This window comes from Pleurodeles waltl, chromosome 4_2, assembly GCF_031143425.1.
Source record: "Pleurodeles waltl isolate 20211129_DDA chromosome 4_2, aPleWal1.hap1.20221129, whole genome shotgun sequence".
Classification (NCBI taxonomy): domain Eukaryota; kingdom Metazoa; phylum Chordata; class Amphibia; order Caudata; family Salamandridae; genus Pleurodeles; species Pleurodeles waltl.
In genome coordinates, this window is record NC_090443.1 from 38,967,834 (window position 1) to 38,995,557 (window position 27,724).

The window sequence follows — 27,724 nt, forward strand, 5'->3', positions numbered from 1 at the left end:
CTGTGGGGAAATTGACTATCTCAACTGTTTTGGATTCTTACCCCCTCATCTGCATTAATCATCTGAGGGGCCTGTGGTCTGTCTGAACCCGGAAGTGAGTCCCAAACAAGTAGGGCCTTAGCACTCCACTTATGTTCCCTGGGAAGTAACCCCCTATTAATGAAGGCTATAGGCTGGTCCAGGCCCTCTTCATTTAGCTGTGACAACATTGCTCCTACACCATGCTCTGAAGTGTCAGTCTGCACGACAAATTCTTTCGAGAGCTCAGGTGCCTTCAGCACGTGTGCCATGCAAAAAAGGCATCAAAAGCTGTCTGGCAAGACTCAGTCCAGATCACTTTCTTTGGTTATTTCTTAGAGGTTAACTCTGTTAAGGCAGCAACAATGGTGCAATACCCCTTAACAAACCTCCTATAGTAACCTGTGAGACCTAAAAAGGCTATCACCTCAGTCTGGGTTTTGGGAGGCTCTCAAGCCAGAATGGTGTCAATCTGTGGCTGTAGGGGGTGCCACCTGGCCACTCCCCACCTGGTGTCCCAAGTATACCACAGAATCCTGCCCTATTTGACACTTGCTTGCCTTAATAGTGAGGCCTGCCTTCTGCAGGGCCTCCAACACTTTGCATAGGTGCTGCAAGTGTTCCCCCCAAGTGGAGCTGAACACAGCAATGTCATCCAGGTAGGCTGCACTGAAATCGTCAAGTCCAACCAGTACCTGGTTAACCAGCCACTGAAAAGTGATAGGGGCATTTTTCATTCAAAAGGGCATCAGCCTATACTGGTAGTGCTCATCTGGGGTAGAAAATGCAGACCTCTCCTTGGCCCCCTCAGTCAGAGGAATTTTCCAATATCCAGATGTTAAGTCAAATGTGCTGAGATATTGGGTTGGCCCTAACTGATCAATGAGCTCATCAGCCCGGGGATGGGGTGTGCATCAGTCTTAGTGACCGCATTGAGTCCCCGGTAATCCACACAGAACCGGACTTCTGGAGTGGCACTAGGAACAGCAGCTTTTGGGGCCAAGACCACAGGGATGGCCCAAGGGTTGCTGGAGAACTCAATAACCCAAGGGCTAACATTTAGGATACTTCATCCTTTATGTTGGCCCTGACCTTGTAAGTTACTCCGTAAAATTATGCTTCACAGGAGGACTGTCCCCAGTGTCCACATCATGTGTACACAGATGAGTTACCCCTGGGATTAAAGAAAATAGAGAGGCAAACTGTTCCAACACTTGGCGACAGGCCCTCTGTTGCTCTGTGGTCAGTGAGGGGGAGAGGTTCCCACCCTCCACACACCCATCTGTCTCCTTAGCAGACAGGGGGTCAGGCAGAGGCTCACTCTCTTCCTCCACCCCATCATCTGTTTCTAGGAACATTGTCACCTCTGTCCTCTCAAAATGAGGCTTGAGGCAGTTCACATGTAGGACCCTCAAAGGGAACCTGGGAGTGCGCAAGTTCACCAGGTAGGTGACATTCCTCTTGCTCCACTGCCTCAAAAGGCCCCGTCCCCTTATCCTGGAGAGCCCTAGGGCTCCTGGGGCCATCACCCACACTTTCTGGCCAGGCTGAACTCAACCAGAGTGGCATTCTTGTCATACCAGTGCTTCATATCTTCCTGGCTTGCTTCTAACTTTTCTTGGTTGAGCTTCCTGAAGCGGGCTGTCTGGTTTCTAAAAGCCAGCATGTAACTGAATATATCCGGGGGGGACTTACTGGAGGCTTTCTCCAAGCCTTCCCTAGCCAGACTCAAAGGTCCCCTCACAGGGTGGCCATACAGTAACTCAAAAGGGCTAAATTCAAGACCCTTTTGAGGCCCCTCCCTGCAGGCGCACGGAAGGCATGGCAAGAGGACGTCTCACTGACACCTTAAGGGCTCTGACAGGACCATGATTATGCCCTTCAAGGTGCACTTGAGTCTCTCAACCAGACCGTTACCTTGGGGGTGGTAAGGAGTGGTGAACCTATATGTCACCCCATACTCCTTCCACAGAGACTTCATATATGTTTAAATGAAGCTGGTACCCCTATCAGATACCACTCCTTGGGGAACACCATGCGGGTAAAAACTCCTTTCCATGCACATCCCACCACAGGGGAGGTGATTGACCTCAAAGGAATGGCTTCTGGGTACTGGGTCACATGGTCCACCAGGACTAGGATACATCTGTTGCCCATGGCTGCCATGGGATCCAGAGGCCCCACAATGTCAATACCAACCCTTTCAAAGAGGGTGGTGACCACAGGAAAAGGTTGGAGGGGAGCCTCACATTTCACCCCACTCTTGCCACTTGCCATGACACATTTGGCAAGACCTACAACGTGCATCTGAGTGCCTGTGCATTAGGGGCCAGTAAAAGTGGGTGACAAGCTGTTCAAAGGTGTTGTCCTGCCCCAATGTCCAGCTAAAGGCACACCATGAGCCAGACCCAGTAGGAAGGCTCTGAAGCAGTGGGGTCCCACCAGCACACTGGCTGACCCATGCTCAGCAACCTTAGGCTCATTATATAGGAGACCGTCCTCCCAGTAGACCAATTGTGATCCAGACTCATTGCCAGACGCCTGGTCTGCAACCTGCCGACGCAAACCCTCCAGAGTAGGGCATGACTTCTGTGCTTCACGGAATGCTTAGCTGGTGGGTTCCCCTTCCTGCTGCCACTGAGTCAGCTCAGGGACCTTTCCCAGTTCGACCACCTGTTCACTTGTAGGTTCTGGGGCATCCCCCTCAGGTTCAGTCTCCTCCCAGGCCATGGGAACTTCTAGAGCTGGTTTCCATCGCCCCATGCCTTTCCTCCTTCTGGCAGACACCTGGGCCACTCTTTCAGGCTCCAGGATCTACTGATCATCCTGATGGGCTGCCATTGACCGGATGGACACACACACCCACCCAGGCAAACCCAGCATCTCCAAGTGAGACCTATGACCAACCTCCTTCCAAAGGGAATCCTCCAGGTCATTGCCAAGCAGACAACCTACAGGCATGGCTGGACTCACAGCTACTCTCAAGGCACCTGAGACCACCCCCCCTATTGAAAGGGAATCTGTGCCACTTTCCACAGGCACTCTGAGTTGTCTACTGCAACTACTTGTGAAGTACATGGGGTTCTATCTTCTTTTCAGACACCAGGTGAATTCTCACAGTAGTCACTCTGGCTCCGGTGTCTCTCAGAGCCTCTACCCTCTATTCATTGATGGTCACCCACTGCTTGTACTTCTTAGTGTTCTCAGGCACAAGGGTTCTCAGACCATCTCTCTGTGCACTAGTGAGACACCCACCTGGAACCCACTTCTCCCCAAGCACTACACTGGGCAAACCCTGTGACTGAACACCAGTGGGTGCCGGTGTCCACTTGAGACATTTGGGATTCCCCTTCACATAACCCACCTGGTCACATGCATAACACTTGGGGGACCCCCTTCCGCAGGTTTTCCTTGTTTTTTTTAGGGCTTAGGGTGGGTGGAGGGTTCGGATAGTTTAGGTATTAGTGTTGGGGGAAGGTTTTGAGGCTCATGGTGGGTGGGGGTGTCAGGGTACTTTAGTTTTGAGGGCAGGGCTGGGGGTTTGGGGTAATTTTTGTTTAGGGCTCAGGGCGGGTGGGGGATCTGGGTAGTTTAGATTTTAGGGGCAGGGTTGACGGGTCGGGCAGTTTTTTTCAGGGCTCAGGGTGAGTGGAGGAGTCCAGGTAGTTTAGGTTTTAGGGGCAGGGTGGGGTGTTGGGATAGTATGGCCCTCATTACAACCCTGGTGGTCAGTGATAAAGCGGCGGCAATACCGCCAACAGGCCGGCAGTAAGAAAAATGGAATTATGACCATGCAGAAACAGCCAACACATACAGCCACTTTACACTCCCACCGCCACGGCGGTAGCAACAAATACGGCAGCAGTAACTGCCAACAGCCAGGCGGAAGACAATGTACCGCCCACACTATTATGACACACCAATCTGCCACCTTTTCCGGGGCGGTACCAACGCCATCAAAAGCATGGCGGAAACAGTACACAGAAGGGAAACAACTCACCTCTCGACACAAGGAAGAAACACGATGGCATGGAGCCCAAACTGCACATATTTCCAATAGTTGTCTACCTCCTTCTACACCAGGAACACAAACAGAGCGAAGACGACCATGGTGAGTACTGCACCTAGCACACAAGCGAGGAGGGAGGAAAAAGAGAGTGACACACACACGCAACACGCAACACCCCCACCCCCAACACCATACACCAAACAGATGCAACAACATCACATATACACCCTTAACCCTCAGGAATAACGCAGGGACAAAAGGAATTGATTAAAGTGAGTGTAATATTGCAAATTTAGATATATACATCCTTAAAGCAATAAACAGTATATACAATATATACAGATGGAGGGACAATGCCCACTCCAAAATGTCCGTGGCGCACAGGGCCGTAACATATAGGCCAAGGCCACATTTGACTCCTGCCTCAATACAAAGAGAACACTGCAGGGGCATCAAGTCAAAAACACACAGGCACCTCAGGGGCACAGGGAATGGGGGGCACCTCAGCTGGAAGATGGTACAACACCACTGCTCCTGGAGGGGGCTGCATGCTTTCTGCGATGTCCTGGGGAGTGCAAAGCCACAGTCTCTCAAGTGTGTGGTTTCCCACTGCTTGGTCCTGGGGAGTGCAAATTCACAGTCTCTAAAGTGGGTGGTTTGCCCACTGCTTGGTCCTGGGGAGTGCAAAGCCAGTCTCTCAAGTGGGTGGTTTGCACACTGCTTGGTCCTGGGGAGTGCAAAGCCACAGTCTCTCAAGTGGGTGGTTTGCCCACTGCTTGGTCCTGGTGAGTGCAAAGCAACAGTCTCTCTCTAGTGGATGGCTTCTCCACTGGTTCTGGAGGGGGCTTTGTGCCCAGTGTGCTTTGTCCTGGCAAGGAGGGGTTGAGTGGATGCCTTCTTCCACTGGTTCTGGAGGGGGCTTTGTGCCCAGTGTGCTTCATCCTGCCAAGGAGGGGGTGAGTGGATGTTTTCTTCCACTGGTTCTGGAGGGGGCTTTGTGCCCAGTGTGCTTCATCCTGCCAAGGAGGAGGTAAGTGGATGCCTTCTTCCACTGGTTCTGGAGGGGGCTTTGTGCCCTGTGTGCTTCATCTTGCCACGGAGGGGGTGAGTGGATGCCTTCTTCCACTGGTTCTTGAGGGGGCTTTGTGCCCTGTGATGCTGATCCTAGATTCCGCAAGGTCACAGTCTCTCACCTGGGTGTTACACCTACACATGTTGCAGGGGCTAGGCTCCAGGCCCAGGCACCAGATCCATCCTGCCTGCGGCGTCAGTTCCCTGTACATTGGCCTTCGCAGCTGTTGTTCCCTTCCTGCCCTTGGCAGATGGTGGTGCCTCCTTGCTTCTGCCAGCTGGTGTTCCCTTCCTGCCCTTGATGGCTGGTGTTCCCTCCTTCCCCTTGCTGGCTGGTGGTGCCTCCTTCCCCTTGCTGGCTGGAGGTGCCTCCTTCCCCTTGGTGGCTGGTGGTGCCCCCTTCATCTTGCTGGCTGGTGTCCCCTTCTTACCCTTGCTAGCTGGCGGCCCCTTCTTGCCCTTGGCAGGTGGTGCAGGCACACTGGCTGTGTTGACGGGTGCCTCCTTGGAGCCTCGCACACCTGCAGTAGCTGCAGGAACTACAGTGGCAGTGGACTGGGTGGCTGAGGTGCTGGCCTGGGTTCTGCCCACCCTGGCCCGAAGTGAAGGATGGTGGGGGGAGGGGCAGGGAAGAGGTCAAGGGTGGAGATGAAACTGCAGCTGGAAGAGGGTGAAGGTTTGGGAGTGGAGGAAGAGGGAGTGGTGGTAGGAGGTGTCAGTCTGGTGTGTTTGGATGCAGGTGCATTGGCTGGATGCTGTTGTGAGCTGGATGGCTGTTGGGTGTCTGAGGGCTTGCTTTTGTGTACTTTGGGAGGAGGGGGCACAGGCACAGTGGGAGAGGACACAGGGGACGTGTGCATGGATGTGGGGGTGGTGACTGCCAGTGAGGGTCATGTTGTGATAGGTGTGCCTGTGATGGAGGTAGTGGATGAGGATGTAGTGCATGCAGTTGTGAGTGGAGAAGCAACTGGGAGGGAGGTGGACGATGAGGAGGAGGGGGACACAGTGGAGGCAGTGGATATTGGTGTGTCTGCATCTGGATGGTTCTTGTGTGAGTGCCTGTGGGATGAAGTGTGGTGCTTGAGTTTGCCTGAGCCACTTCTCTGTGTTGATTTGGGTGCATGCAGGTCTGAAGGTGTGCTTGGGATAGGCTGGGGTTGAGGGGAATGGGAGTGGGTAGAGGAAGTTGGAGGGGGAGACTAGAGACAGGGACAATGGCTGCCATCAGTGAGTTGGCCAGACCCTGGAATGCTCTCTGTTGGGCCGCCACACCAGAGTGAATGCCCTCTAGGTATGCATTTGTTTGTTGCAAATGCCCTGCTAGACCCTGGATGGCATTCAGTATGGCTGACTGCCCAACAGAGAGTGATCTCAGGTGGTCAATAGCCCCCTCACTGAGGGCAGCAGGGCTGACTGGGACAAGTCCTCAGGTGCCTTGGGGCGAAGGAGATGCCCACCCTCCTGGGTGAGCGGGCAAGGGAAGCTCGCTGAGGGGCTGCTGAGAGGGCGGTGCTGGTACGGGGGTGGCGGCAGTACCTGAAAATGGAGTGGGCACGGAGGTGTCCTCCACTGCCAGGGAGCTTCCATCAGAGGAGCTGGTGCCCTCACCGTTGGTGGATTCTGCCTCCAGGCCCATGTGGGATGCAGCTCCCTCTGTCGCCGGTGCCTCTGCTCCTCCGCCACATGATGCTAATGCACACCAGGACAGGGTGACAAAACAAAAAGGGGGAGAGAGACAGAGGATACACTTGATCTATGCCAGCAACAACACTACCGTTGGCGTACACAACTCACAAGGAACAGCCCTATGCACTAGGCCATGCACTACCAGTTACAATGCTAGTCACCAGGCCATGGGGTACAATGCCTAACGCCATTAGCTGCACACCTGGAACCCAAAGAACCCTGCCCAGTAGTAGATGCCCACTAGCATTATTGAGGTTGGAGTGCATCTGAGCTTGCCCATCATGGAACTTACCCTGCCATGTTCGCACTGGCCTAGGGGCACCCACAGACCCACATCCCCCACCCAGGCAGCACCTAAACATGTGCAAAGTCATGATTCTGAATCTGTACTCACCCCCTTGTGGCTGCTGTGATGCCTTCAAGCGCCATTCCAACTCTGGATAGGCCACCGCCAGGATGAGGAACATCAGGGGTGTCAGGGTACGACAGGCACCCCTTCCTCGTTGGGAGGCCAGACCCAGCTGGGCCTCCGCCGTCTTCCTTACCCAGCGGCACAGGTCCTCCCACCGTTTTCGACAGTGGGTGCTCAGTCTGTCAAAGACCCAGAGGGTTCGCACCTCCTTGGCAATGGCATGCCAAATACCCTTTTTCTGATGGGTGTTGACCTGGAGAAAAAGATACAGCAGAAAAGGGATTATTCAGACCTTCCTGACTGTTATACTCATGGCCCACCACATCCCTCCCATCCCCTTACGCGCAGACATTTTTCATCAAACATGCATTACTCTGCCCAAGACCCCTCAGCCCCCCTGCTACACAAGGCTTACACACACAGCACTCCATACATTCATGCCCCACGCATCGTGCCCACAGTGTACTCATCTGTTTGTCTGGAGGACCATAAAGTAATGGGTACTGAGGTAGGACCCCATCCACTAGTCTCTCCAACTCCTCAGAAGTGAAGGCAGGAGCCCTTTCCCCAGACACTCGAGCCATGGTATCTTCCAGACACAGGTCACAGCAGCACTTGCAGTGTAGGTCCTCTCCTGTTGAAGGTCAGGTAGCAAGTGAGTGAACAGATAGAAAATGGCAGTCACGTCTGCGGCGGAGTGTACCATCACTGCCGGCATATATCACCATTGGCTCCTGGAACCCGTAGGCCCCAATGATAACCAATGATGTGTTGCCCAGCGGTCATCGAACACCTCCCGCAACAGCGCACAACACCAGCGGAATTACCTCATTTCCACTTGTCCCTCCTCACAATTCAGGCGCCTGTCATTTCAGGGGGGCACAGGCCATGGCACCTAATTGCGTCACAGCAGTCATAGGCACACCAACGGACCTACATGTTCACATACTGTTTCTGTAAAAAAAGAAAGGCATATTAATCAGAGTATACGTTTGAATATGACCATCTGCTCCCCGTTTTTGACCCTAGAGTTCAAGCATTGAGTATTAATAGGAGATGGAGACATACCCCTGTATACCGATCCCTGGTGGACCCGGTGACAATGGAGGACACGCACATTATTCTAACCTACAGACTTGATAGGGCCACAATCCAAGAGCTGTGTGCCCAATTGGAGCCAGACCTGATTTTCATCTATCCGCCACCCCACAGGTATCTCCCCTCTAGTGCAGGTCCTGTCAGTGCTCCATTTCTTGGCAAGTGGTTCCCTCCAAGTGACAGTGGCCATGGCATCAGGGATGCCAGAGCCTATGTTCTCAAACGTGCTGACCAGAGTGTTGTCTGCCCTGATGAAGCACATGTGCAGCTACATCGTATTCCCCCGGGTGGAGGATTTGGCCACAGTGAAGGCTGACCTCTATACAATGGGACATATCCTCAACATTATTGGTGCTATTGATGGTACACATATTGCCTTTGTCCCACCCCGGAGAAATGAACAGGTGTTCATAAATTGAAAGAGCTTTCACTCTCTGAATGTGCAGATGGTGTGTTTGGAGGACCAGTACATCTCCCATATCAATGCAAAGTATCCTGGCTCTGTGCATGATGCCTGTATCTTGAGGAATAGCAGCATCCCATATGTGATGTCTCAACTCCAGAGGCACAGAGTGTAGCTAATAGGTGAGCCCATGGTCTCCACCCAGTTGATGTAGGTATATGGGTGTGGGGTTGTCCCTAAGGGTGAGTGTCTGGCTAACAGGTATCCCTCGATATTTACAGGTGACTCTGGTTACCCCATCCTCTGACCCCAGTGAGGAATCCCAGAACAAGGGCAGAGGAACATTACAATGAGGCACATGGATGACAAGGAGGATCATTGAGCACACCTTTGGCCTCCTGAAGGCCAGATTCCGGTGCCTCCATCTGTCAGGTGGATCCCTGAGCTACTCACCCAAGAAGGTGTGCCAGATCATCGTTGCATGTTGCATGTTGCACAACCTGGCCTTGAGACGCCAGGTGCCTTTTCTGCAGGAGGATGAGGCTGGAGATGGTTGTGTGGCAGCGGTGGAGTCTGTGGACAGTGATGAAGAGGAGGCAGAGGAAGAGGATGTGGAAAACAGAACTACTATAATTCAAAAGTACTTCCAGTGACACACAGGTAAGACACTGTAACTTCACCTTCCTTTGCAGTTTTGTGTTGGACATTGTACATGGCAGCCTGATTTTCCTATTTCTGTGGCCATTTACTGTACCCTTTGGCATCTCTATTTTCAGAACTCTGTGCCCCACTGTGGCTCCTGGTGTGTTTACTGCTGCCCACTACAGATCATACCTATGTATATAAAACTGTACATTTGAATTGCAATGTTTACAGCTGGTTAAACTAATACATATTTCAATCAATTGACAGACTCCATACTTGTATTTGTTCCAAGCGTGTTTATTTCTGTGATAATAAGTGTAGGGGGTATTGCAATGGGCTGTGTTGATGGTGGAGAAATGTCCAGGATAGAGTCCAGTCTATTGGTATCACAGATGCATTGTCCAAGGGGGCATAAGGAGTGGGGCAATGGCAGTTCAAGGTTGGTGTGTCACTGCCTCCCACATGGTGTTGGTCATGTCTGCCAGCACCCCTACAATGGTGACCAGGGTGGTGTGGATGTCTCTCAGGGTCTCTGATCCACAGGCACTGTCCCTCCTGCAGCCATTGGCTCTCCTGCAGCTTGGCCAGTATCTGGCCCATGGTCTCCCCGGAATGGTGGTATGCTCCCAGGATGTTGGTGAGTGCCTTTTGGAGAGTCGGTTCCCTTGGCCTGTCCTCCCCCTGTTGCACAGCTGTCCTACCAGCACCCCTGTTTTCCTGTGCCTCTGTCCCCTGAATAGTGTGCCCACTGCCACTGACCCCAGGTCCCTGATTGTCCTGAGTTTGTGGGGTTGCCTAGGGTCCCTGTAGTGGTGGACACACTGCTGATTGACGTGTCCTGGGGACAGAGGGATGGGCCCGCTGGGTGCGTGATGTACTGGTGTTTCCTGAGGTGGGAGTCCCTGTGGTCGTTTGGGACTGTGGCTGGGTCACTGACTGTCCAGAGGTCCCTGATGGGCCAGGTTGGTCATCCTGATCCAGGCGTGCAGAGCTGCTGTCATCACTGTGGGCCTCTTCTGGGAGGACTAGATGTGGCTGGCCCCTCCTCTCTGGTGACGTTGTGTGGGGGTCCTGTGGGGGTGTAAATGCAGTGTTTTTGTTACTGCGTGTGACATATTGTGCATGGGTATGTTCCCCCCTATGGTTGTTATTACCAAGGCAGCTTTGGCTTCTGTGAGTTGTGATTTAGTTGACTAAGTGATTGTCACTAGTGTGCATGCTGTGGTGATGGGTGTCCATGCATTGGTGTTGTATGCAGGGATTGGTGTTGGGATGGGTGGGTTGTGATGGTGGGGTAGATGTGAGGTGGTGGAGTGATGGGGGTGAGGGGAGGGAATTTGTGATGGCATGCAGGTGGGGGTCTGAAAGTAGTGAAGATTTTACTTACCAGAGTCCAGTCCTCCTGCTACTCCTGCCAGGCCCTCAGGATGCATGATCACCAAGACTTGTTCCTCCCATGTTGTTTGTTGTGGGGGGGGATGTGGGGGTCCACGGCCAGTCCTCTGTACAGCTATCTTGTGTCTTGCAACCACGGAACGCACCTTCCCCCATAGGTCGTTCCACCTCTTCCTGATGTCATCCCTTGTTCTGGAGTGCGGTCCCACGGAGTTTACCCTATCCACAACTCTTCGCCATACCTCCATCTTCCTAGCAATGGACGTCTGCTGCACCTGTGATCCGAATAGCTGTGGCTCTACCCGGATGATTTCCTCCACCATGGCCCTTAGCTCCTCCTCTGAAAACTTGGGGTGTCTTTGTGGTGCCATGGGTGTAGTGTGTGTGGTGTGTGTGAGGGTGTGTGGGGTGATGTGTTGGGGTGTGTGCTGTGAGGTGCGTGGATGGTGAATGGGTGATGGTGTTGTGTGGCTCTGATTCAGTGGGTGCTCCTGGCGTGTCTCTCTCTCAGTTGTCAATTTTGTTTTCGTAAAGGGTTGTGGGTCGTGTGTGTGTGTGTTTTATAGTGGTGTGGATGTGTGGGTGTGGTGTGTGTAGTTTGAATTGTCCAATGTGGTGTTGTATTCTTAGATTGTGTGTATTTTGAGCGCGGCGGTCTGTACCACCAATGGTTTACCGTGGTTGAATGACCACCGCGGTGATTCGTGGGCCATAATGCTGTGGGGGTATTTCTGTTGGCGTACGGTGTGGGTTTTGGTACCGCCATTTTATCACTGACCTTTGGGCTGGCGGACTTGTGTGTGTGTCTGTATAGTGACAGATTTCTAGTTGTGTGTCATAATACTCGTAGCAGTATACCGCCGCGATCGAGGTATGTTGGCTGCAGTCAGCATGGCGATAAGCGGCACTTACTGCCAATGTTTTAATGAGGGCCTATGTTTTTTTAGGGCTCAGGATGGGTGGGGTGTCGGGGTAGTTTACTTTTTAGGAGGGAAGGTTTTAGGGCTCAGGGCGGATGGAGGTGTATGGGTAGTTTAGTTTTTAGGGGAAAGGCTAGGGGGCTCAGGATATTTTTTAGGGCTTAGGGTGGGTGGGGGGGGTCAGGGTAGTTTAGGTATTAGGGGCAGAGGAAGGTTTTAAGACGCAGGGTGGGTGGGGGGTGTCAGTGTAGTTTTGTTTTTATGGGCAGGGGTGGGGGGTGTGGGTAGTTTTTTTTGGGGCCCAGGGCGGGTGGGGGGTCTGTGTAATTTAGCTTTTAGAGGCGGGGGTCAGGATAGTTTTTTTTTAGGGCTGAGGGCATGTGGGGAGATCAGGGTAGTTTAGTTATTAACGTTGGGGGAAGAATTTAGGGCTAAGGACAGGTGGGGGGGTCAGGGTTGTTTAGTTTATAGGGATGGGTGGGGGGTCAGGGTAGTTTTTTAGGGCTCAGGGTGGGTGGGGGGTCGGTGTAGTTTAGTTTTTAGGGGCATGGTGGGGGTCAGGATAGTTTTGTTTTAGGACTCACAATAAGTGGGGGGGTCGGCGTAGTTTAGTTTTTAGGGCTTAGAGTGTGTGGGGGGTGTAAGTAGTTTAGTTATTAGGGGCAGGGGGATATTTTAGGGCTCACGGCGGATGGGGGGTGTCTAGGTAGTTTATTTATTAGGAGTGGGTGTAGTTTTAGGGTTCAGGGCGGGTGGGGGTTATATGACAGAACCACACATGCTGTTTCCACATATGCCTTTACTAAGCATGCTTTTACAACAAAAGTAGTTGTAAAGGCATGCGTGGTAAAGGCATGCATGAGAAAGACGTAGTTGTGGTGTCTACTGCGTTGTTAAGGCATGCGTTGCTCCTGCATGCATGGTTCTGTCATACAACCCTGTGCTATTTGTAAGACGCCTGGTCAAATAGTAAATATTTTCTACTATTTAAACAGCGGCTGAGTAAATAGCAGAACAAATTCTATATTTACCATGCAGTCAAGTAAATAGCGGCTACCTTAAAAAAAAACTTAGAAATTCACTGAAAAACCCAAAGGTTAAAGGAACATTATAGTTAGGTGAATATGTCAGTGACAACATTAACATTTTGAACGCAAAAAAACACAGAAATTCACCAGTTATAGTTAGCAGACCTAACTATAATCGTTGTCACGCCATGCACTGCTTATGACCTCACAGATTACATCACTCATGACATTTTCTATGACATAATTTATGACATTGCTGATGACATCTCAAATGGCTGAACTGTGTAATAAAGGGTGGGGGGCTCGCAGCTTACCTACTTCATCCTTCAAAGGCCCCTGGGACCCCATCCCCCAGGGCCATATTCTTTAAATAAGGGAAGGGGGCACGCGATCCCTCTTTCAGCCATTATAGGCCTCGAGGAGCGTGTCCCCTCTGACTGCTTTCGATAAGGGGAGGGGGAACACGGTCCCCTCCTCCAGCAGTTACAGGCCCTGGAGGCCCCATCCCGAGATGAACCATAAATGGCCACAGGGACTGCATTCCCCAGGGGCAGCTCAGTGACAGCACCCCAGGTTCCCATCCTCGGGATACAGCAGGTCCCCTGTCTGCACTGCAGTGGGAAGGGGAACAAATGTTCGCTCCCATCTGGCAGACGCATTTTTAAATCTCCTCCCAAATGGTAGCAAACATACAAGTCTGCTCCTAGCCAACAGGAGCTTTAAGCATGCTCCTGCTGGCTGGGAGCAGCTTGTGTTCTGTTTCTCTGTTCACACTCCTGTGGGCAGGGTAACAAAAAACATATTGCACCTGAATGGAGGGAGCAAGTATAAATAGCTGCTCCTCCCATGCAAGAGCAATGCTGCCTTCCGCACCATGCATAGAGCAGGCTGGGGCAGCAGAGGCCCTAGGGCTCCCTCTACTGCCCCCAACGTAGCAGTTGGTGGTTGCCCTCAGTGGGCACCAGGGTACTGATCTATATTTTAAACATCCCTGTAGGATTGTCGCGTTGGCTCTCATTATTCTAAATGAGACTACTAGATTTCTAGGTAGCAGGGTCGTTCCTGTTGTGGGGACTGAGTCTGACCCACTAAGAAGGACCTCTGTCACCTTCAATCCGGTTTTGCTCCGGCTAACTAGCAGTGCCTCATCTCTTCCAAGGGGAAGGGATGATTGGGCAGCCGAGCGCATGACATCTTTAGAACTTCTCAGGGAAGTCGTGGTCGCTCAGATCCCAACCAGCTCTCTCATTTACAGTATGATCTCATATACAAATGACGAAGGCAGTTTAAGTTTTATAGATTGTTTTTAATAAAACAACTGCATTTTAGATGATAAGGTGTGAGCCACAATAACCAGAACCATACAACACAGTAGGATTGAAATAGTCACGAGGAGAGTGAAACATAAGAACAACGCTATCATAGTGTTAATAGGTTAGGTTCTCTCTAAATAAGTTCTATTTCGAGCACAGCATGTTAAGCTCTAAGCTTGCCTTTCAGATTCCCTGGGAAGACATCAACCCTCATACCTGAGCAAAGGCCTGTGATCTGGATCAGCATCTGCAACAGGGCAGTCAGCGTCTAGTTGTGGTTCCTGGTCGGAATCTCCCTCTTACGTGTATTAGGACTAGGAAGTGTTTTTATAACTAACATGTCGATGTGGTAACAAAACGTCCCTACGCAAGCTGCAACCCAAAGACTAAACTCCTACCACGTCTATCGGCAATGTACCAGACTGTATCCTTGACTGAAGCACAGAGTGAGCAAGAATGTGTTATTGAAAACTCCAGTGCTGAAGTAGGCTAAACAGTGTGATATAAAAAAATAAAACAAGACCGTAGAACTGGCTATTTGAATAATAACAGTACGAAGCTGAATAAAATGCATTTAGAGCAAAGTGCACAGAGGCCCGATGCTGCGAGCAAAGGAATAAAATACATCCAGGGCAAAGTGCACGAAGGCCTAACGCCTGAAGCAAACGCGCAAAGGAGACATAAAAATGACCACACTACAGGATGGGGTCCGAGGGCCAAAACAGGCTTGGGAAAGATGTCTGTGCTGCCTTCCCATCCTGTTATAATAACATTTGGCCCTCAGGGACGGGTTCCAGTGGCTTAATATGGCTTGGGGAGAGGGGCTGCACACCCCCTTCCCCTGTTTAATTGTATTTGGCCCTGTAAATCGGATCCTCAGGGCCCTTTAATGCTTGAGGAGGTGGGCTGCACCCCCCTTCCCATTGATGTATGTGTTTTGTTACCAGGGGATAGTGTCCATGGAACCTGAACGCATGAACGACATGAAGTTGGCAGCCTGCTGGAAGGTTGGCCACAGGGCCTGGCAGCAGGTCAGTCCCAGTGCCTCAAAGGATGTGCACAGCCTGAGGTTCGATGTCTGAGGGGAGTTGGATGCCGAGCCAGGCTGCAAGCCAGGTCCCAAGACCAACCCCACGCAGGATCAAATGTTGTGTGCAGCACGGGTCAAGCAGAGGGGAGTTAGATTAAACGTTTACACTGCATGGGGTTGTCTGCCTCTGGGTGGGTTGGTTACAGGGTTTGGCCACAGGCCAGGCCCTGTGGCCAACCATTCGCTCCGTATGGCTGAAGGCCATGCTCGTAGGGTTGTCAGACCATTGGTGATGCGCGATCCACTGCCTGCCCCAGCCAAGGTACCTGCGCTATCATTATTGCCATTATGCGCTTAAACATTATGTGGAAAGTCTCATGAGGCAGCCTCTACTGCCAACTGGTGGTCTTGTTGTTCATTTGCTCAATAATGTGCTTTATTGCTCACTGATGTGCTTTATTACCTATGTGATGTTATGTTGCATGCTACATTGCATGCTACCGATGATTGTGGGTAAAGCTTGTTGAGTATATAGCTGCTTGTGGTGGTTGTGCTGCATTTCATCCTATCGTTTTTGCAGTAGTCAGGAAGGGACTACATTTCCCAGCAAGCTACACAGCCGCCATCTTGGGTGTGGCCGTCAGTATAAAAACGGCCCCACCCAGCAACCGATGTTCACTATTCTTTTTGGATTCCTCTTGAAGGTCTGCTGGTTTCTGTTCCGATTTCCGTCCTCCCCTGCAAGGCTTCGGGCCGTGGAAGAGCTTTTCCTCTTCGTCCCCTGTTATCTACTTCTTGGGCGTTTCTTCTCCCGTCTTCGGAACACGCTCTTGTAAGAGGAAGTTTCTTCCCTCTCGAGCAAACCCAGAACAGATTGTGTTCTGTACGGTAAAGTTGATGCACCAACTGTGCATAGCTCATTGTTGCGCTTTGTCCTAAGCCAAGACATATTTGCGAGGTTCGTTCATTTTTTGGCGCATTGAGATTATTCCAAGGTGAACGATTACTATTCATTAATGCCCAATTCCTCGAGTCGCTTGGTGGTTGGCATTTCCATTTTGTTCCTTATGGGTGTACTACTGTGAACGTGATATCCATATGTGTGAATACGAGTGTTTTGAGAACATCAGAAAAACTATGACAATGTTGTGTGAGGAGTCAGATCAAACAGATGTGATTACAGATGTTTTGGCATAATATGAGAATGACACAAAATTTATTTGTTGGATCAGAAGTTGATACACGGGAATAGATACATTCCGGAGTAGGATATTTATTGATGTGTTATGGCTCAATATTCAGAATTGTATGAGTATATTCTTTTTCAGGTCTCCTTTCCCCCTGACCTAAGCCCACACCCTTCTCCTCGCTGGGCCACTCCAAGAATCTGCACTATAAAAGCATTTGAATTTGGAGGTGCCCAGAGGTGGGCCTTGCTGAGCTTCAGACAGATCCTGAGGAAGTGTTGCTCTGCCTGACAAGGGTTTAGTTTTACTCATTGTAAAAATATATTACTTTACATTTAAAAACCCTAGGAATTCACAGAAAAAAAACAAAGATTAAAACAATTTTATAGTTAGGTAAAATGTTCAATAATAATGTCATTTGTTACTAAAAAATCATAGAAATTAACCAGTTATAGTTAAGGTTGACTGAAGTAACTATAGCTCTTGCCCGAAGGTAACTATAACTTGTGCCCTTGTCATGCACTGCTAATTAGCCCACATATTACATCACTCATGACATCTTCTATAAATTATTTGATAATATCTCTGCAACATTTAAATGAAATTATTTATGAGAAAACTGCACATGGTGGAGGCATAAATTAATCTTTACAGGGACTTATATTTAGGAAATAGAATTAATACAATACAACTGTACTTAAAAAACCAAAGGTTACAGGGACATTATACTTAGGCTCATTTTAAACGTATAAAACCATAGAAATTCAACTGTTACACTTAGAGTTATTTCACGTAACTTTAACTCACTTGTGCTCTAAGGTAACTATAACTCGCACCTCCGCCATGCACAGTTTTCTCCTCAATAGTTTTACTGAAAATAATACATGGATATTATCAAAGATATTATGAAAGATTTCATGAGTATTAATCCACATAAGAACTAAAGCAAAGGAACATATGATTTATTTATTTAGACTTTGTCTTACCCTTGAAATAAAAAATGTATGTGTTATAAAGTAAAATGGCAACCAACGTTAGCCATTTTAAATGCAGCCCTATATTAGCTATGGCCAATGTTAATGTAAATAATACACAGTTAATAGCATTTTCCTGCTTACATTTGAATGATTATACAAAAATATTTAATGTGACACATGGACCATGAAACCCAGCTGCACAGATAAACAGGGTGCTTCTAAGCAACCCCCTTTCTCCATTACACTGTATGGATTGAGTGCAGAATAAGTGATTATATGTGAACGGTCCAGCATTTATGTACAAGATTTGCAAGAGATTTTAACCTGCAACAGGTTTTGGCTCGACAAATCTCCCCTATGTTGAGGTAGATCACTGAGACTTTTGTTATTGTCATGTGCTCCAACATGTTCCAGATCACTGTATGTTTGTCTCCATTTATTTCCAAATCTTTATCTTGGTAATGCCTTAACCCTGCTATTATTTCTGGTAAAACATGTTTGTGCCAGCTGACTATCCAAAACAAAACCCCAGTTTATATCACAAGTTAGTATACACCAAACTTTTACTTTCTTAAAAGAGATAAACATTTGTGGATCTTTGGGCGTGTTGGCAATTTGCATTTTTTAAATTTTAGGAAAATAACAAGAAATTATGAGAAATCCTTTTGGCGGTCAGTATTTTACATATGTTAAGTGGAGAATTTACTCTAGATACCAGCAGAAGCCTGGCTTGTCCATGCACGCAAAAAGTGTCCTCTTGCAAATCATGCTATGCTCGAACCAGTCTTCTGCATGCAAAATTCACATAAAATTAATTTCAAATTATACAAAACAAGGGAAATTTCACACTTAACACAGAGCTCGAAATTCTGGAGTTATGTGAGGTTATTTCTGCATAATAGTCAGAATGGCATATCTTAAAGTTTTAATAAACATGTTACAACTACGAAGAAATGTTGTTTTCCTAATTACTATCCTAGCTAGATTCTAATTTTATGGTAATAGCTTATGTTTTGCATTGATATTTTTACTGTACTTTTTACTGATTTCTACCTAAATCAAGTCCTTGTTTCCCCCTTGAGAATATTCACAGTGTTATTTAATATAAATGTAATAATGTGAAGTAGCTCAGTGAATTGCGTATTCACTGCCCTCATGTTTATGCCAAAAGCAATTCATGGATTCAAATTTCTGGGAAGACTTTTTGAGATTTTCTTTCCCAAAAGGTCAATAAATTTAAAGCTATTAGGTTAGATATGAGTCACATTTCCCACAATGTTACAAATTGTCAAAAATGATGGTATCAAGTGATATCCAGTCCTGAGAACTACTGTCTTCCCAAAATGTTGAATCATTTTTCTCTCCTCTGTGCTTCCCCCATTGTTTTCCCCTTTCTTGCTCTTCTTTTTGCCCACACGCAACCTTTTCAAGTTGAACCATTAGGTTTATCAGCATATTCTCTTTCCGATAGGATATCTCACGGGGAACATTCAAAATGGGTCAGGGATTACTATATGCCTGTTTAGCAAGCACAACAAACATGCAGGCACATAGGATGAAAAATACCCATTCCAATCTCTTCACCAGAGGCGTATATAACCCATTTCAGCCTTTAGACATAGGCTTTAGAGCTCTGGTGGGAGTGCTGAAGTTCACCGTGGACATTTCCGGTCCTCACCCCAATAAAAGCCAATTAATCCACTGGCAAAAGCTTTGCCCTTAATCTCACTAATGGGAACCTTCAATAAATACTCACACACCTAATGAATTTACTCATGCATCTCTCTGAAAAACAAAGCAAATTTACCTACATACCATAGATAATCAACATTAATACGTTTGTAATATCTCTGGTTTACTCCACACATGGCAGGGTCATATCAACCATTAGTTTTGTACACAAACAGTTAATCATGTTTGTTTATAAAAACAGAGTTCTGATGCAGAGTGGAATCTCGTTGCCATGCCATGATTTATTCCTCTCTGGGGCCATGGAAACCTATGAACTTTGATCACATCAGAATCCTCTGGGAATTCTGATTCAGCCATTGTTGTGTCATGGTTTACTGTTCCAGAATGTGGCTTCTCCGGTCATTTCTTAGCTTCGAGCATGAATGGTGGTAACAGCTGAGAAGGTGTTCAAATATATTAATTCTTACATTCTGTGTTTCACAGCCATTGCTATTTACCTGCTGTGTAGACTTCTATTCCTCACCCTCAAATCCCCCCCCCTCCCCTCCCTCCATGGTGGATAGGAGTCTGTGAAGGACAACGCTGCTTCCAAGCAGCTGGTCCACTGCTTCATCAAATGGAGAAAGATAAGGTAAGAGAACTTCAAAAACATATACAGAAAAGTTAGCAGTGATTTTATGTTTTTGTGATTTCAAACCCTGTCGCTATGGTACCTTTACTCTACATTTCAACCCAAAATCAAAGAATCACAGTGGGTTCAATGATGTAAATCCGCAAGGTATTGTTTCCATTGTGTATTATCACAATGTATTTAAAACATACTGGACGCAAAATATTTAGGGGCAGATTTAAGAAAAGTGGCGCTGCACCAAGCGCAGAGCCACTTTCCTTACGCTCCCCTGACACCACCATGTGTGTGGCATATTTAAAATATGGCTCACCATAGCGCAGGGTAGGGAGGAATAGCGTCTTTTTTCTACGCTATTGATGTACTCTGTAAAAGTAGCGCCAAATGTCTGGCGCTATTCCTGCAGAGTACATAGGGGCCCATCACAAATAATGATATGCCCCCTTTTTACGCCTGCAAGTGCTGAAAGAAATGGCACAAGGAAATCTCTTAGATTTCCCTGTGCCATTTTGTTGGCCTCCTCTAACGGGGAAATGGCCCCCTTTCATACATTATGCCTGGTGCAGGCAGGCGCAAAGGTTTACACAGTGGCGCAATGCATGCATTGTGTCACTTTGTAAATATGACGTGGGGAAAATGCCACTTTAGCACCACTTTAGTGTATAGAAAATGAAGCTATGGTGGCGCTAAGGTGGCGCTAGGCATTTTAAATCTGCCCCTTATTATGATAGAGCTGGTGCTTTGGAACAGCCCTGGCTCCAGAAGCCATGATTCATTGTACATCTGGTTGTGTTTGGATAAGAAAGAATAGTACTATTGGCCATAAAACGGTTGTATAAGACCAAGTGCCCAATGTAGATGTTATATATTTGGCTTGTTCCTTGGAAGAATTTGATGCAGAAAACTTGCCTTTTGGACTCCAGTTGGCAGAAGTTTGATTTTGCAATGTACATTATGTGGATAGCCTCTAATGTTTAATCTTTACCACCTTGTGCCCCTGGGCAAAACGCTAACCCTTGGTATGTGCATCAGGAGTTGCTGTATCTTTTGATGACGTTTTTTTAACTGTCTGAAATTATATATACCTTAACAGAATTATCAAATTAAATATGTTTTCCAATAATGCAGGTTGGCGCAGAGTTGGTTGATCTATGTCACATCACTTTTCCAAAATTACAGGTTGTACATCTTTATTTAGAGCACTAACATTGTTGAGCAAGGTTAAAAGTTTCAATTTTTGAAGTTTAAATGATTAAACAATTGAACATTTTAGTTCTATGAACATCTGGGTTCTGATTACAGAACATCAAGAAGGTCCCGGTCTGTGCTAGGCACACCTTTAAAGAAAGTGCACCTGGTGCAGGCTGGGACAGTCTACCCTATCATCATAAATGTTCCACCCTGCGGCAGTGCATCAAGTGAGAGACCGAACCACTGCTTACCAGGTGCTCTGTGCAGCCACCTGCACTTTAAAGAGGAGGTATAAATCCCCCTGTAGATGGGTGCAGGGAGTAACTGCACCACCCTGCAGGTGGATGTCTAGGGGGACTACTTTGACCTGTCTAGAAGCCAGCTCTCAGGGAGCATACCGACAATGTGTCCACATTTTGTTGTGCATTGCCAGTGTACTTCCTAAGGGTCTCTTTTCCTCTGTGCCTGCCTCCATAATAGGGAGCAGGCACAGAGGCAAAGTGGTTCCCTTATTTAATGGGAAAATGATACCCAGGCAAATTAGGAATGTCCTCACAAGATAGCTCTGGTGCTACTTGTGCACCAGTGCTATCTGTATTAAAGAAGTGGCCGCAAAGCCCTGTCACCCCCTTCTGTAATACCATACTGCCCAGGGGACGTACACTCCATTGTGTCCCTGGGCATGTCCCATGATGACATTTTAAGGCATGGACAAAGTTGGCTGTTGCCCAACACCCTCATCTCCAAAGGCTACCCTGGTAAAGTGATCATGTTAGTCTGAAACTCTGTTGAAACAGTGTGCATAAAAACAGGCTCCTTTTTAATTTGACAGCTTGGCATGGCTACTTTCCTGACACGTAGTGTGGAAGCCGGGCATAATCCATGTGCTCATAAGCAGTTGGTGACAATTAAATGAAAACATGGTTTTGACTCATGTCTTGCTCTTTACTTCACCTCACCTCTCTCTTCACATCTCTATGTATCTATCACCTCACTATCATGCTATCCATACCTAATCTGTGTCTTCCGCTCCTCTCACCAAGTACACTTTCTCTACCCCAAATCTAGCTATTTCTCAGATCCTCCCATCTCTCTACTACTCTGTGTACCTACCTCAACATCTCTTCTACATCTTTGTCCACCTCAACTCTATCTCTACCTCACACATCTATTTATACTTTACTATTGTATTTCCGTTGCACCCTCCTTTATCTCTCTTGCATCCATTTAATCTTTCTCTCAATGTTATCTCTATCTCCCCATCTCTCAACACACTCCCTCTCTACACTGCTAATCTCTATCTCACCACCTTTTATTCACTTGTCTCTGTGCCTCACATCTCTTTCTACCCTATCCTTTCCTTTCCGTCTCTCTGTGCCTCCTTTCTGTCTATCTCATTATCTAACCTCTTACTTTACTTCATCTTTGGTCCACTACTTCACCTCTCTACCTCTTCTCAATCGTTCTACCTTTCTTTCTTCTGCTTCATTTCTCACACTATCTTTCTCTACCTCTTTGTCTCTATCTAAAACATTTTTTTCTTTTCCATTATCTGCTGTATGTCTCATTCTTATCTCTTTCTTCATCTCCTTCTCTAATTCAACTCACCCCTTTCTCACTCTCCCTCTTCATCTCCCTGTAGCAACCTGTAAGGAAAAAGGCCTTTTGAAAGTTTCCTCCTACCTTTTGCCCCCATTTGGACTTCTAGCTGCTGGTTTTTCGACTCTGAGAGTACAGTGAGTCCTGCTATCCAGGCCTCAGTGCAAGTGTTCTAACCCAATACAAATTGCATGTTGAATTGGATATACCCAATTGATAAGGCCTGACTTCCTTAAAGTCCCTAGTATATGGTACCCATGGTATGTAAGTCAGATTGTCCACTCAGCACTGCAGCACTGTTTGTGCCCCCCACCAGCCCCTAACCAATTGTGTAACCCTTCAGAGTGGAAGTACAGTGTTTTCACTGCCAGTTTGACTTTGCTATTTAAACCAATTGAAAAGCACTTTTCTTGGATACAAATTATGCCCCTGGCACCCTGACCATCAGATCTAACTGAACTCAAAGAGAGGACAGAGTAAGGACTTCCCAGCAGCCCTAGGACCAGCACAAACAGAGACTGCACCACTGGAAGTACTGCACCTGCTGCACTTTGGGCTAAACAAAAATATAAACAGAAAACGTGCACTTTGGGCTACCAAAGTTTAAACTGTGCCTACATCTCCTGGCTTGGGAAAAAGTTGATTCCCGACATCCAACAAAAGCGGTGACCCCAATGATCAGTTGGTTAAATCTGGAACCAGCTCCATGGACAATCAATCAATCAGTACTTGTATAATGTTGCACTGTCACCTGTGGAGTTATCTGGGCATTGTGGTGCAATATCTCTATTGTAGAACCAGGTCTTGAGCCTTTTCCTGAAGTCTGCCTAGGAGGGAGCTGTTTTGAGGGGTAGAGGTTGGTCGTTACAGGCCTTGTAGGTGATGTAGGAGAAGGAACGGCCACCAATGCGGCTGCGATGGATTCTGGGTGTGTGTGCGAAGGCTAACGAGGAGGTGCGCAGGTGTCTGGCAGGTTGGTGGAAGTTTAGTCGATGGTTGATGTAGGCTGGTCCTTGATCATGTAGGGCTTTATAGCTGTGCATCAGGAACTTGAACTAGAACAAGTGCAGGTTTCTGAGGTGGGGAGGTGATGTGGGTACATTTGGGGAGGTCCAGGATGAGTCTGGCTGCTGCATTGTCTATGGTCTGAAGTCTTTTGAGGAGCTGCAGTTGGCTGCTGAATCCATATCGGCTATGATGGCTGCTTTCTTGGCTTCCTTAATTTGCTGATGTAGTTGCTGAGGGCTGCTCTGTGAACAGCTCTGTCGGAGGGATTTCTGGTACATTGCCACTGTTTCTCAAGTCTTTAGCAGCTGTGTTTGGTGGCTCAGAGCTGCAGAGTGTACCAACTGGCCTGTCCTGAGGTTTTATTGTTTCTTGCAGGTTTCAGTGAGGTGACTCTGTCAGCGCATTTGGTGATCCATGAGGCGATGTGGGGTCTTTGACGGGGTTAAGCCAAGTTTCAGTGATGAAGGTCATGTCAGGGGAGAGGAAGGTGATGGTGTCCCGGATTTCCATGGTGTGTTTGCAGAGTGATTGTGCATTGAGCAGGGTGCAATAGAGAGGTTTTGGGTTGTTCTTTGTCTTCCTGGAGAGTGTGGCATGGGGTATTGTGTGGACTGGCTGCTCTGTGTTGCAGGGGAAATGGCAGCATCGGCCCGGTGAAGGGACCTTTGGTTACTCAAAGGAAGGCTGTGTAACAGTTGCTGCTGTGATGCCCAGGGTCAAGGCTTTGAGCTCTTTGGTAGTGTGGCGGTGGGTGGTGAGAGGGACAAGGTTCCTGGCACTGGGCGTGGTCCATGCGCAGATGAGCTTGCTTTTGATGCACCTTTGGTGAGGCTGCAGCAATGCCGAGCAAAGGGCTCCATAAGTAGTTCAAGGAGGAGGGTGGAGCTGGCTAGGATGTGGGGTGGGCTGGTAGCAGAGAAAACAACGAGCAGGAAAAATGGCGGGGACGGGTGGAGAGCGAGCACTAAGCAATGTAAGCAAAGCAAGTGTAAATAGTAAGCCAATGCTAATCTTTTCATCTTTGGCGTGATCTCCCTTAACTTTTTGCCTCTGATTTTGATATTTTTGTTACTCTGGGCACTTTACCGCTGCTAACCAGTGCTAAAGTGCAAGTGCTCCTATACAAAATGTGTATGTAATTGGCTTATCCATGATTGCCATATTTGATTTACTAGTAAGTCCCTAGTAAAGTGAACTAGAGGTGCCCAGGGCCTATAAATCAAATTCTACTAGTGGACCTGCAGCACTGGTTGTGCCACCCACATAAGTAGCCTTGTAATTGTGTCTCAGACCTGCCACTGCAGTGTCTGCAGTTTTAAACTGTAAATTCCACTTGCCAGGCCTAAACCTTCCCTTTTCTTACATGTAAGGTACCCCTAAGGTAGGTGCTGGGTAGCCCCAAGGGCAGGGTGCAGTGTATGGTTAAGGCAGGAAATATAGTAATGTGTTTTATATGTCCTGACAGTGAAATACTGCTAAATGTGTTTTTCACTGTTGCAAGGCATGTCCCTCTCATAGGTTAACATGGGGGCTACCTTTAAATATGATTAATGTGTAGATTACTTTTGGGAGCGGATGGACATGTGGAGTTTGGGGTCTCTGAGCTCACAATTTAAAAATACATCTTTTAGTAACGTTGATTTTAAGATTGTGTGTTTGAAAATGCCACTATTAGAAAGTGAGCAGTTTCTTGCTTATACCATTTCTGTGACTCTACCTGTTTGCTAATTCTGTGTCTGTGTCAGTTTGACAGTTGGGCTGGTTGCACCTCACACTAGACAGTGACACAAAGGGAGCTGGGTTGTAATCTGCATTTTCTGATGAGCCTTCTGTGCTAGGAGGGAGGGGAGGAGTGGTCACTCACACCTGAAAGGGCTGTGCCTGCCCTCACTCAATGCAGTCTCCAACCCCCTGGTGAGTGTCTGTGGCCTGACCTGGGCAAGGCAGGATTTCACAATCAAGAGAGACTTTGCTTTGAAGTAGGCATACTTCAAAGGAGAACATTGATATAATAAGAAGGGCACCCAAAACCACAGACTTTAGGACACTTCCGGAAACCAAGAGGAACCTCTGCCTGGAGAAGAGCTGAAGAGCTGAGGAAGAAGAGCTTCCCTGCCTGTGACTGTGCTTTGTGGAGCTATCCTGCAGTTGCTGCTTCTGCCAGAGTAAGAGGGCAAAAACTGGACTTTGTGTGCCTTCCTGCTTGTGAATATCTCCAAGGGCTTAATTTAGAGCTTGCCTCTTGTTGTTTGAAGTCTCAGGGACAGCAAAGACTTCTCTCTGCCAGCACCTGGAGTCTCTGGAGAGACTCTTACTCTGCCAAGTGGTTCCCATCCAGTTCCTGGGACCCTGAAAAGAGAAGCTGGCAGCCTAAGAGGAAGAAATCCACGCACTGACCGTCGTGCGGGAAAAAGATCAACATGACTCCAATCTGCAGCTTAAAAATCCACACGCCGATGGCTTTGTGGCTGGAAATCGATGCTTGCCTGCAACGCAACCTGAAGATCGATGCCCAGGGCTGGAGAAACTACGCACAGCATCGCTGACAGAGGCTGGTGAGATCGCAACCCACGCTGTGTGGTTTTTTGATCATCGTGTGGCTGGATATCCGACACAAGTACTGCTGGGCATGTAAATACAATGCAAGGCCAGCCTGGACCTGAGAGTGCTGACCGGATCGACGTATCGCTGTCCTGCTGAGAGAAGAAACAGTGCGCCCCGACCCGACGAAAAGAGAAACAAAGCAAGGTCTCGCTCGTGAATGAAATCAACACATCGCAAGCCCTTTTTGACGCACACTTTGCCCGTGCTGGGTTATTTTTTGATGCACTCCAGGTACATTTTCACGCTAACAGTGTTAGTGTGTGTTTTAAATTACATGACGATTCTTTTTCATTTTTAGTGATAACTTGATTTGTGTAATGTGGATTTTTGTCATTTTGGTCTTGTTTTGTTTAGATAAATATTCTCTAGTATTCTAAACCTGTGTTGTGTCATTTTGTAGTGTTCTCATTAAGTTACTGTGTGTGTTGGTACAAATACTACTGCTCGTGCCAAGCTACCAAGGGGGTAAGCAGGGGTTAGCTGAGGGTGATTCTCTTTTACCCTGACTAGAGTGAGGGACCTTGCTTGGACAGGGGGTAAACTCAGTGCCAACCAAAGACCCCATTTCTAACAGCCAAGCAAGCCAAAAACACATAACACTACAAAGTACCACTAAAAGAAACAGAGACTTCTCAGCCTGGGAGGCTGGATGCTGAGAGATGAGGCAGCAGGCTTGTGCACTAAGGTAGAAGTCAGCAGTAACTCATAAATACCGCGCAGGGGCCTCCATACATAGTGCAGGGATGAGGGAGTGTCTGGCTATGAGGAAGGGTGGGATGGGAGTGAAAAACAGTGGGTGGGAAACAGTGGGTTGGAAAAACGGTTGGCAGGTATCAAGCACTAATCAAAGCAAGCAAAGCAAAAGTAAAAAGTAAGTCAAAGCACATAGCAGTACAAAGTACTACTAAATGAAAATAAACAGAGACTTGTAAGCCAATAGTCAGCCCAATAGCAATTATGGGTGAGGTGGCAGGAACGAACCTGGGAGGTCAAATGGTGAGAGACGGGGCAGCAGGCTCATAGATTAAGGCAAAAGCAGCGGGGGAGTGGTGAGTAGACACAAGAGCTGAAAGAGCTGAAACTGACAAGTTGGTAGCCACTGCAGAACTTTGCAGCTATCAGTCATCAGGCACCTAAGAGGACAAATCTGAGCTGGCCAAAACTGCACCCGTGCCTGCCAGACCTGAGAGTGCTATCAGAGTCTGGTTCTGCTGTACCCAAGAGTCACTATCCCCTACCAAAGAATTTTGCCCCAACAGTAATGCAGACTGACCAGTAGCCCAGCATTGGCTGGCCTGCTACTGCCCTTTCTTTTAACTTTCTCTCTCTCCCTTCTTTATCTCACTGCGTCACCTGTCTGCCTCTACCTTCCTATGCCTCTAATTATTTCTAACTATTTTTTTTAAGTCACCTCTTTCCCTTCTCATGACTGAGGGGGTGATTCCAACTTTGGCGGGCGGCGGAGGCCGCCCGCCAAAGTTCCCCCAACAGAATACCGCTACGCGGTCAGAAGACCGCTGCGGTTATTCTGTGTTTCCCGCTGGGCTGGCGGGCGACCGCCAGAAGGCCGCCCGCCAGCCCAGCGGGAAACCCCTTCCCACGAGGAAGCCGGCTCCGAATGGAGCCGGCGGAGTGGGAAGGGTGCGACGGGTGCAGTAGCACACGTCGCGATTTTCAGTGTCTGCATGGCAGACACTGAAAATCTCTTAGGGGCCCTCTTATGGGGGCCCCTGCAGTGCCCATGCCATTGGCATGGGCACTGCAGGGGCCCCCAGGGGCCCCACGACACCCCTCACCGCCATCCTGTTCC